Consider the following 12,390-nt stretch of genomic DNA (forward strand, 5'->3'; position numbering starts at 1 on the left):
TTATTTTTCTCTCTTCTATGCTTTAACCTAAACACTAGCCTACCCTTTTCTACCTCAAAATTCCTTCTTCAAGTACTCAAAGGAGTCCATACTTTACTCGTGGTTCTATTCTTAAGCCAAGGCGTGAAAGGTAGAACTATTTGAGGGTTTGGCCCCAAATCAACTCTACTTTGTTTAATTTAATTTAATTATTGTTTTATTATTTCCTTGAAGTTACTAACTCGTTTATTATTTTGTAGTTGCAAACAAACAGAATCAAAGTAAGAGTCATGCTCCTTTTATTTTTATTATTTTTCTAACAATTTTATGTTGTTGGAATTGTGATTAAATTGGTTTTAATATTAATGTTGTTCTATTATTTTTATTGATCACCATATTGCATGTTTAAAGGGAATATGTAATTGAAAATCACGCCTAATAAGATAATTTGGAAAACCGGTTTAGGATCCTTTTTAATCTTGTTGTTTAATCAAGTGATCACCAATATTTTAGAATTATGTGTGCATTAATATTCAACCAATTTAGTTAAATAATAGTTTGGAGCGAATTGAATTATTGTTTGTATGCCTTTGAGATCACAGGAATTCTTTTCAATATAAGAATCGAGTAGAGGCCAATACGGGCGAATGTGACTCCATGACTCACTTCGTACCATCATCCCCGATCCTCCTTTCGTGGTTCCAAACCATATGGAGTTAGTAATCTCATGGATTATGAATGGGGTGTAACCTTCACAGGTCATTCGTTGTTGCCTATCGTTGTCACTTTTCGTGGTTGCCTTATAATGATCCGTGAACAGTTTACAAGTTCCTTAAAAACTTGTTGGCGACTCCCTACTTTATCTGTCCCTAATAGTTGTCCCTAATCGTAATGTCAATTCCTACTTCCTATGAGTGCCAAGCATATTCACAACATGCTTTTATGTAGGCGCACTTCGAACGACGCCTACACGGTCCAATAGGGACCCATACCTCAGTGGGAGCAATTTGATGAGACCGTAGGCCCTAGGTTGTGTTATCCTTATTGAGAGGGGCCTAATGTAGCTCCTCATGCTATTAGAGGGACCTCCCCGACCTCTTATGATAATAAGAGGTCGGGTGGATGTGATTTTACTTATGATCTGGCAAACCCTAACCCTTTTCCTTCTCTTGAGACTTTTGGCCGTTGGGGGTTATCGAGCGAGCGAGCCAGTCTTTGATGATTGTGTAGGGGATTATAGGTACTACGCAGCGGAAATAATCATGAATCATATTCATATAGCACCTAACCAAGGATCTCATGCATAACACATAAAGAGTAAGAATTATACCTTTGAAGCGTGATACCACTAGCAATCGAGCAAGAACAAGGGAGACAAAGAACCTCAAAATTGATTCCTCTACTTGGTCCACAGGCACAGATTAAGACCTCCACTAATGCTAGTTAGTCGCGATTGAACTCTCCAATCGACCTTCTACGGAGAGGTATGAGCAACGAACTAGTCACGAACCACCACGAACCACCGTGAACACCACCAGGGGTGGTCGGCCGCAAGTCCAATGGGGGGGGAGGGGTGTCGTGAGAGAGAGAGCAGGAGGTGAGGGTATTGGGATTTGGTTGCCTTGATTCACAATTCACTGTAAGTTGATTGTGTCTCTTCTTATCATGCAACCCTAGGCATAGATCTTATTTATAAATCATATCCATAAATAAGAGTCCATGACTAAGCCCAAGTACTAATCCCAATTAAATTACACTAGCCCAATCCTATTCATTATAAGTTAAATACTCATAAGGCCCAATAATGGGCCTCTTACTTGCTTAACTCAATACCTTTGTGTGTGACCTCATAGGATCCATTCTAGCGGGCTTTGGGCTATTTTACTAACCCAAAGATCATCTCTCATAGTCTAGCAACAGATGATGACGCCCCAAGAGAACGAACTTATTATCTCCATAATAGTGATCCTTGATATATCTAGTAATTGCACTTATCGAAGACATAACTCCTTCAATCTCCCACTTGTCTGAGACAAGTGCGCAATATTCAAATTCCTTAAGTCAATGTGTGTCGATTTGATAATATGATTGCATCTCATGTCGTGATCATATTAGTCCACAAATCTTTTCTTGAAAACTGAGTGAGAATTACAAAACAAATGGTTACTGTGTAATCAATTTGAGCACGGCCATGCATTTTTCTGAATTCTCCCTCTTCAAGGGGCCAAGACACATTCCTAATTAAGTAGGTATTCTCAATCCAATCTTGTTGCAACCAAAGCTCCCACTCAATTTCAGAAATAACCGGAAAACACCCTTTATAATCTCCAGTTACGGGCAGACGTTTGAGTGTACCACAGCCATAGCATCCATTGAATGAAATCAATGTTCCGCTCATGTCAAAGGAATCCACTAATATATCCGGAAGTTCTATACTTGAACTTCAAAGTAGGTCTATAGTTCGATCATGCATCATTCATGCATATCCATGTGATTGACCGAGCCTCACTATGCTCCTATAGCCCATGAAACTGCGCTATCCAATCAATCTTACATGCTAGTCCATTATTAGAAATCATTTATGTCCAATTTAATGATTCTGAACTAGGAACTTAAATAATATATGGATTTTGTTCACCTGTGGGGTTTCATTAACCAGGTCATCAACCTGATGAGCCCATCAATCCATAATTATTTTGGACATTTTATTTAATATTGAAAACCATCATAAAATAAGAGAAATAATAAAATTTCTGATTAAACATAATTCTGCAAATGAGTGTATTACATATGTAACTTATTTTTCTCCAAAAATAAATACAACTTCTAATTACATCATTTGCTTCAATCCAGCTTCATTAGCATGTTTCTCATGCTTAGGTAGTGGAAGGGGTTTAGTAAGTGGATCAGCAATACTCTCATCCATATGAACTTTGCACATCTTCACATCTCCTCTGTTAACAATTTCTCGAATAAGGTGATACTTCCTCTCAACATGTTTGGATTTGAAATGTGACCTAGGCTCCTTTGATTGAGCAATGGTGCCATTGTTGTCACAATACAATTCAATTCCATTTTGGGCACTTGGTACGATATCCAGCTCAGTTAGGAACTTCTTTATCCAAACTGCTTCTTTGGCTGCCTCAACTGCAGCCAAATATTCTGATTCTGTTGTAGAGTCTGCGACAGTGCTTTGCTTCGAACTCTTCCACCTCACTGCTCCTCCATTCAGACAGAAAATGTACCCAGACTGTGATCTAAAGTCATCCCTGTCCGTTTGGAAACTCGCATCCGTATAACCTTTGACAACCAACTCATCTTCGCCACCATAAACTAAAACATCCCTTTCGTCCTTCTCAAGTACTTAAGGATGTTCTTGGCAGCTGTCCAGTGTGCATCACCTAGATTCGCCTAAAACCTGCTACACATGCTAAGAGCAAATGCAACATCCGGCCTCGTACAAATCATGGCATACATTATCGATCCTATTGCAGAAGCATAAGGAGTGATAGCCATACGTCTCATCTCATCCGGCATAACCGGACATTGAGATTTACTGAGCGTAATGCCATGAGACATGGGGAGAAATCCTCTCTTGGAGTTTGTCATCTCAAACCTGTCAAGAACCTTATCAATATAAGTCTCTTGACTTAGTTCAATCATCCTTCGAGATCTGTCTCGATGGATCTTGATTCCCAAAATGTACTCGACGTTACCCAAGTCCTTCATAGAAAAACAACTCTTCAACCATTCCTTGACTGACTCAAGCATTGGTATGTCATTTCCCATGAGCAGTATGTCATCTACATACAAGACTAGGAAAACTACGTTGCTCCCACTAGACTACTTGTATACACAAGGTTCCTCTTCACTTTTGAGAAAATCAAACTGTTTGATTGCTTCATCAAAACGAAGATTCCACTCCTGGATGCTTGCTTCAATCCATAAATGGATTTCTGAAGTTTGCATACCTTACTAGGATTTTCTGGATCCTCAAAACCCTCAGGTTGTGTCATATACACTTCCTACGTCAAGAACCCATTCAAGAAGGCGGTTTTGACATCCATCTACCAAATTTCGTAATCGAAAAATGCAGCAATCGCTAGAAGAATCCGAATGGACTTAAGCATGGCTACTGGGGAAAAAGTCTCATCATAGTCAATACCATGAATCTTTATGTATCCTTTCGCAACCAGTCTTGCTTTATGAATGTAGGCATTTCCATCCTTGTCTGTTTTAATTTTGTAAACCCATTTGCAACCAATAGGTTTTACCCCATCAGGCAAGTCAACTAGGGTCCACACTTCATTTTCAGACATTGATTCCATTTCGGACTTCATGGCCTCAAGCCATTTATCTGAGTTGGGGCTCACCAAAGCTTTCTTGTAGGTTGTGGGTTCTTCATTCTCCAATAAGAAGATTTTAGAGTCCTCAGTTATCAGAACCTCAACAAACTGTTTGTTTCTGATTCTGGCAGACCTACGTGGGGTAGGAGCAACAATAGAAATATTCTCTCCAACTCTTTGAAGATTTTCGCAAGAACTAGGTTCAAGTGGGACGATAGGAGTCTTGCTAGTCGAATTAGCTTGCTCCGACGCATATTTAATCGACTCATGCGCCCTTGCTTCTGATGTGGTGTTATCCACATCCATTTGTTGCTCGTCTCGAATTTCTTCAAGAACCACTTTACTCCCACTTGGCTTTCTAGATAGGAATTCCTTTTCTAGAAAGACACCATCGCGAGAAACAAACACTTTGTTATCTTCGCGATTGTAGAAGTAATACCCTTTTGTTTCTTTTGGATAGCCCACAAAGAAACACTTGTCTGATTTAGGTTCTAGTTTATCACCTTGTAAACGTTTTACATAGGCTTCACAACCCCAAATCTTGAGATAAGACAACTTTGGAACTTTTGTAGTCCATATCTCATATGGTGTCTTCTCAACTGCTTTGGACGAGCTTCTGTTTAGTACTCTGGCAGCTGTTTCTAATGCATATCCCCAAAATGATATGTGAAGATCAGTAAAGCTCATCATGGACCTCACCATATCAAGTAAAGTCTTGTTCCTCCTTTCTGACACACTATTCAACTGTGGCGTTCCTGGAGGAGTTAATTGTGAAATTATTCCACAATTAATCAGATGTTCATCAAATTCTTGGGTTAAATATTCACCACCACGATCTGATCGTAATACTTTAATCATCTTCCCAAGTTATTTTTGTACCTCATTCTGGAATTCTTTGAACTTTTCAAAGGATTCCGATTTGTTCTTCATTAAGTAGACATAACCATATCTACTTAAATCATCAGTAAAAGTAATGAAGTAGTTAAATCCACCCCTTGCTTTTGAACTCATTGGTCCACACACATCCGTATGTATGAGTCCGAAAAGATCACTAGCTCTTTCACCTATACTCGTGAAGGGTGAATTAGTCATTTTCCCAAGCAAGCATGACTCACAATTTTCAAATGATTCATAATTAAATGAAGAACAAGTCCATCCTTGTGTAATTTCTGGATGCGCTTTTGGTTGATGTGACCAAGCCTACAATGCCATAGGTAAGTTGGGTTTGAACCATCTGTTTTCGGCCTTTTATGATCAATATTGTAGACATGGGTTGTATATTCTAACACATACAAACCATTAATTAATTTGGCGTTAGCATATAACATATTTTCTTTCGAAATAAAACAACACTTGTCTCTTATTTCAAATGAAAATCCTTCAGAATCTAAAACAGGAACTGAAATAATGTTTTTAGTTATTGTTGGTACATAATAACAGTTATTACGCACCAAAATAAGTCCAGAGGGAAGTCTTAAATGATAGCTTCCAATAGCAAGTGCAGCAACTTTTGCTCCATTTCCTACTCGAAGCGTTACTTCCCCTTTTGCTAACTTCTTACTTTCTTTCAAGCCCTGCACGTTATTAACAATATGAGCACCACATCCGGTATCAAATACCCAAGTGGAAGATGAAGTAAGATTAATTTCTACAACGAAAACATCAAGTAACTCTTTACCTTCAGTTTTCACTGGTGTATAGTGGGGACACCCCGGTGTATGGCATGGCCAACTACCGCAAAAGAAGCATTCGCTTCCTCTACTCTTCAGGAACTCCTCAGCACGGTTAAGCAACAAATTGATCAATGTCACCGAAGATCCCTCATCATTATGAGTGAGCTTGACAATGTCAAAACCATCATGGAGTGAGAACAAAATAATATCATGAGCAGAGTCATCATCGATCGGTTTCCCAAGGACATCCATTTGATTGAACATTTCAATCAATTCCCTTACATGGGCCCTTACTGACTGACCAGGCATGAGTCTTTTAGCCATTATTTTACAATGGACATTGTAAGCCTCATACCTTACACTGTCAGTCCAGGAATAGTAAATCTGAGGGATCGAGTTAACGACCTCTCTTACATTTTGATCATTTATGCCTCCACTACCTAGTGCTCCAATGCCACCTCGACAGATAGGACGAAGAAATTTGTACAATATGGTTAGCTCATAGTGCCTGAATCTTCTTTTCCAACAAGTTGGAATAGATTGTAAAATGAGCTCTCTGATTTTCTCTGCAGCTGAAACAATTTCAGCATGCCTTTCAGCTCCATACTTTTCTGTGTATTTGCTCTCAACAGGAATGTATAAACGAGATTCAAGCACATGGCTTGTGAGAACATTTCTCAACTCCTTTTCCCATTCCCTGAAGTTTCTGAGATTCAGCCTTAAGTTAAGTTTCATTGGTAAAATTGTGTTGTCGTATAAGTTATTCATCTACAAACAAAAACAAACGAGGCAAAGTTCAATAATTATGTTTAATAAACTTTTAAAGTACCATAAGCGTTTATAATACTGGTAACTTTAAAACATTCATTCAATTTAATTGATCCCTATTGAATAGAATGATTCCAACATCCTTTATTTGTGCAATAATTGACCGGACTTTGGCTCTACAATCAACTATTACATTTTCAAAGTGAGTAAACTCTTTACTGATTACAATCAACCATCACATGTTTAATTATTACCCTTAGCTTCAAGGTTCTAAACTCAATAGGTAACCTTGTTGAGTGTAACCAATCAAAAGTGTAAAATTTTTTTTACCCCCACTCCCCTAAGATATAATATGACACCCTGCTTTGGCATGACCCATCATAAATATCAAAGGTTTCATCGGGTTTTTGATTGGAAAAGCTACCTCAATATTACTGGGACCTAGATTCATTATGTTGTGATTATTTAGTGAACTCTAGCGCATCATCAAACAACATAAATAAAATCTAACATGCATAATATACTAATGCATAAATAAAACATGACATAGTATGGCCCCTTAATCCTAAGAAAACTAATAAAGCAAAAGCTCCTACTTGAACCTTCATGGATCTCATCCATCTTGCTCCTTTGGGCCTCCACTCCATGGATTGTTGGATTAACTGCAACCTGTAATTCTATTCTATTCTATCTGCTACTTAAATAAAATAAAATAAATTACAAAAATACTTAACGGTACGCAGACCGTATTTAGATTACAAAAATACAAAACGATGCGCAGATCGTATTTAGAATCTATGGGCCATACTAGTCTATATAGCAATATATAACATCATATATTATAAAATGCCATATAATAAATCACTCATCATGCTTTCCTAAACTACAACATTGAATGTTCACAGTAAAGGAAACATGGCTCCTAAAATATCTCATATTTTAATTAGTTACTGTAATTAGATAATATCATATATTTTAATTTAGGTATGAGATAGAATCAAATCTTATTTTAATTATGGAAGCTAAATCATATTTATTTTCCATGATTATCCTTACTTTTAGGAGATTCTATCCTAATTACTTGCCAATCACATATTTTAAATCAATTAATATCCTAAAATAACTATGGGATAATCATATTATTTAATCAATTATTATCCAAATAGAATCTTTTGCTCCATAGTTATCCTATCTTAACAAAATCAACAACTTTAATTTTGTTAATTATCCTTTCAAAATCAAAACTTATCTTTTAATTTTTAATTTTGAAAACTGATTTTATTCAAGATAAAATAAAATAATTTTTTTTTTTTTTGAAAAACCGCGTCAGCCACCGTGGTGTGGCCAGCCGAAGCCGGCCACGGTGGCCGCACACCTTGCGGTGTGCGCTGCCCCTGCAGCGACGCGCGGACAGCAGCAGCAGCACACACAGCGAGGTGGTGCACTGCTGCGCTACCCCTTTCAATAACCCGTGCCCAGCCCACCCTCCCTCCTGGACCACCACCGGTGCGGCAGTCGCCGTGGCTGCGCCACCCAGCCGCGGCTGTAGCACCTCAATTCCTTTTTTTTTTTAATTTAACACAAAACAATTTTATTAAAATTAAAATTAGTGTGGTCCATCCAATTTTAAAATTAAATCATAATCAATTTTAAAATTAGGGTTCTTCATGAACTTAATCCCAATTCAATTTAACTTTTAAATTAAATAGGTTGATCATGAAAAATTCATAATTTATCATGAAATCAATTAGATTAAATTCTTCAAACTTAAAATTTCGAATTAAATCAAAATCAAAAAACACAAATTTCACAAATTAGGGTTAATGATTTCGAAAATTTCGAAATTATTAAGGGGGGGTCGAATTTTCGAATATTCTAGGGCAATTTTCGAATCAAATTAGGGCTAATATGGAGCAAATTAAACAACTTTAATGATTCTATATTGTTAAATCACATTTAATATAATAATTGACCCATAATTAAATTATTCTCCCTCCTAATTGAATTAAAATTATGGATCAACAAAGGTTTAATACTCAATATATGTAATAGCAAGAGGCTAACTGATACCACTGTAGGGGATTATAGGTACTACGCAGCGGAAATAATCATGAATCATATTCATATAGCACCTAACCAAGGATCTCATGCATAACACATAAATAGTAAGAATTATACCTTTGAAGCGTGATTCCACTAGAAATCGAGCAAGAACAAGGGAGACAAAGAACCTCAAACGTGATTCCTCTACTTGGTCCACAGGCACAGATTAAGACCTCCACTAATGCTAGTTAGTCGCGATTGAACTCTTCAATCGACCTTCTACGGAGAGGTATGAGCAACGAACTAGTCACGAACCACCGCGAACACCACCAGGGGTGGTCGGCCGCAAGTCCAAGGAGGGGGGGAGGGGTGCCGTAAGAGAGAGAGCGGGAGGTGAGGGTATTGGGATTTGGTTGCCTTGATTCACAATTCACTGTAAGTTAATTGTGTCTCTTCTTATCATGCAACCCTAGGCATAGATCTTATTTATAGATCATATCCATAAATAAGAGTCCATGACCAAGCCCAATTCCTAATCCCAATCAAACTACACTAGCCCAATCCTTTTCATGATCAGTTAAATACTCATAAGGCCCAATAATGGGCTTCTTACTTGCTTAACCCAATACCTTTGTGTGTGACCTCATAGGATCCATTCTAGCGGGCTTTGGGCTATTTTACTAGCCCAAAGATCATCTCTCATAGTCTAGCAACAGATGATGACGCCCCAAGAGAACGAACTTATTATCTCCATAATAGTGATCCTTGATATATCTAGTAATTGCACTTATCGAAGACATAACTCCTTCAGATTGGTCCTACTATTTTGCTAGGGATAAAGCCGAGAAGGCGAGGAGGTTGAAGGGTTAGGGCCCTATGCTCATGGATGATGTTTCTAGCCAGGTTTCTAGTGATGTTGGTGAGGGGAGTGCTCATTCTACCCCTTACCATAGTGCCGTGTGATACCATATTAGCTACCCTCCCATTTATGCTTGTGTGCTATTGTTCTGTTTCTTTGCCAGCTTGTAGCTTGGTTTTAGCTTGGGGGGTAGTTCATTTTTAGCTTGGGGGATTATTCTTATGTCTGCTGCGCTTCTTTTGTCTCCCCTTGCTTCTTTGGTTCACTTTGGCTTATTCTCGCACCTGGTGTTTTTCTCTTCTGATGATTTATGTTGCTGTTTGTTCTCTGCGATAGTTTTCTGCTGATTCTTCTTGATTCGGTTATCTGTTTGTTGATTTCTGCTGCTGATGATATATTGATGATCTAGTTCTTGATTTCTGCCTTCCTAATGATTGATTGCTGTAGACACCCATTTGTGTCTCCCAAAACCAAACCCGGGGATGAGTACCTTTCGCGTCGAATCATAATCGAATGAAGTGAAAGTGTGGAAAGTCTAGTGTTGCGGATAGTTTTAATTTCTTTTCTGTTCTCTCTGTTTTTGAAAACTTATTTTAAGAAAACAGCCAATCCAGTTTGGGTGGTCCATGATATGGGTCCAATAATAGTGTAGTTGGATGGGGCTTGACAAGAGCTTTCCAACGATATATTATAAGCCCAATTCCGATGAATATTGAGGAAGTTATGGCCAATTTACTAAACTGGGCCCAGTTTGAGCCTTATATGCGGCCCAATGATCTAGGGGAGGGCCTAATAAAGATTTATCATTCCTAATGCAATTAGGAATGATTTTAGTCTTCTGGATTCTTCTAGAAGGTTCTTTTCATTCCTAATTCAATTAGCATTGATAAATTGACTTTTGGTGACTTTTCAGAGTTTTAATTAAGATCAAAGAGCATTTTTGAGGGAAATACGATTTTATCCTCCTGTACAACAATTTTTATCTGATTTTAAGAAAACGCTTGAATTTCCAGATCAGCGCCAAACACCAGCTGTAGCGCCTGGCGCTATGCTTGGCGTCTGGCGCTAGTGTTGGCGTCTAGCGCCAATAGCCAGCGTTGGCGCTGGTTCAGGTTTTACGTGCGCCAAAAATCTGTTTTGATATTTTATCTTTTTGGCTGATTTTCTCTATAAATAACGTCGTATAAACTCCGTTTTTGATAACCAGTTTTCATCTACAATCAACCAATTCTCTCTCTCTCTCTCTTTTCTAAACTAGCTTCTCTCAAATATAAAAATTCCGCATTCATTAGATCTAGAAACACCTAGCCATATTCGAAGTTGCTTTCGCCCTAGACGTGAAAGGTTTAATTTCTGAGGGTTTGGTCCCAAATCTCTATTTCAATTATTTAATTTAATTGTTTTGATTTATTATTTTCCTTGAAGTTACTAACGTGTGTATTTTGTTATTAGAAAGAGGTACGAGGCATCAAAGTAAGTATTCTAATGGTTTTTATTGATGTTATGATATAGAGTTCATGTTTAGGTTGTTATTATGATTCCTAGTATCATGTCTAGGGTAATTTTAATACTAAATATTATTGTTACGATGCCATTTATGTTCTTCCTAATAATTATGATTGTTAGTATCATGTTAGGGTTAAAGTTTTGATTTTTATTGTTTAGTGACATGCTAGGGTTTGTTATAAATCCTGTTAGTATCATGCCTAGTATCTTGCTATTATTATTATGCTTTAACATGATTATAATGATTATCTTTAATTGTTATTATGATTACTATTTTGATTATGATTATTATTTATTTATTATTATGTTGCTTGATTTTATTATTATTGCATGATCACACCTTTTATGCATGTTTAAAGGGAATTTGTACTTGTAATCACGCTTAATAAGATAATTAATAATCTTGTTAGGGTTAATTTGATTATAGTTCAAGTGATCGCCAATAATAGATTTATTTGTGCATTAAATTCAACCAACATAGATTAACAGGTTTAGGGTTAATCCTATTGATTGCATGTTAGTCAGAAAGCGCACATGAATACGATCTGAATAAAGTAGAGGCCTATTATTAGGGCAAGTTCAATCTCTTTTAGGTTGGATTTGTACCTTCATCCCCGAACCCTATTTGGTTCAAGACCTTATGGAGTTCACGATCTCTTGGAACGTTAAGGGGTGTAACCTTCACCCTGTGAACGGTTTACAAGTTCCTAAAACACTTGTTGGCGACTCTTTTGCTCTTTCTTCTTCCCTTTTGGACGCCACCGTACTTTAGTGTATGATCACAGTGGGGTTCAAGCTAGGGGATTAACGCTTGAAATATTCCCTACAATGGCTCTCTAATTGGCTTATTTTTCTCTCTGCTGCTCTGATCATTTCTGTCACCTATGATGCTGTTTGATTTTGTTTGGAAGTTACTAACAATTTTGTTTCTGTATATAGCTTTATTTTTCTCTCTTGGTATGTCTTCCTTACGATTGCTGTTGGAGTATCCTGACGGTTTGCGTTTACTTTCTTTCTTACTCTTTCGCACTGCTTGGAATAGGCGGTGAGACCTTTCTTATTTTTCTTTATTTCTCTTTTATTTTCTTGGATGCATAGTTTAGGATTAGTTTTAGGAAAAGTTGGATGGTTCGAGGATGGATGCTTTTAACACCTTGAGTGTTTGGGATCATTGACGATGTTGTCATTTGATCACTTGTTTGTCGATTGGGTATTA

Source organism: Chenopodium album, chromosome 8 (assembly GCF_948465745.1).
Source record: "Chenopodium album chromosome 8, dcCheAlbu1.1, whole genome shotgun sequence".
Lineage (NCBI taxonomy): Eukaryota > Viridiplantae > Streptophyta > Magnoliopsida > Caryophyllales > Amaranthaceae > Chenopodium > Chenopodium album.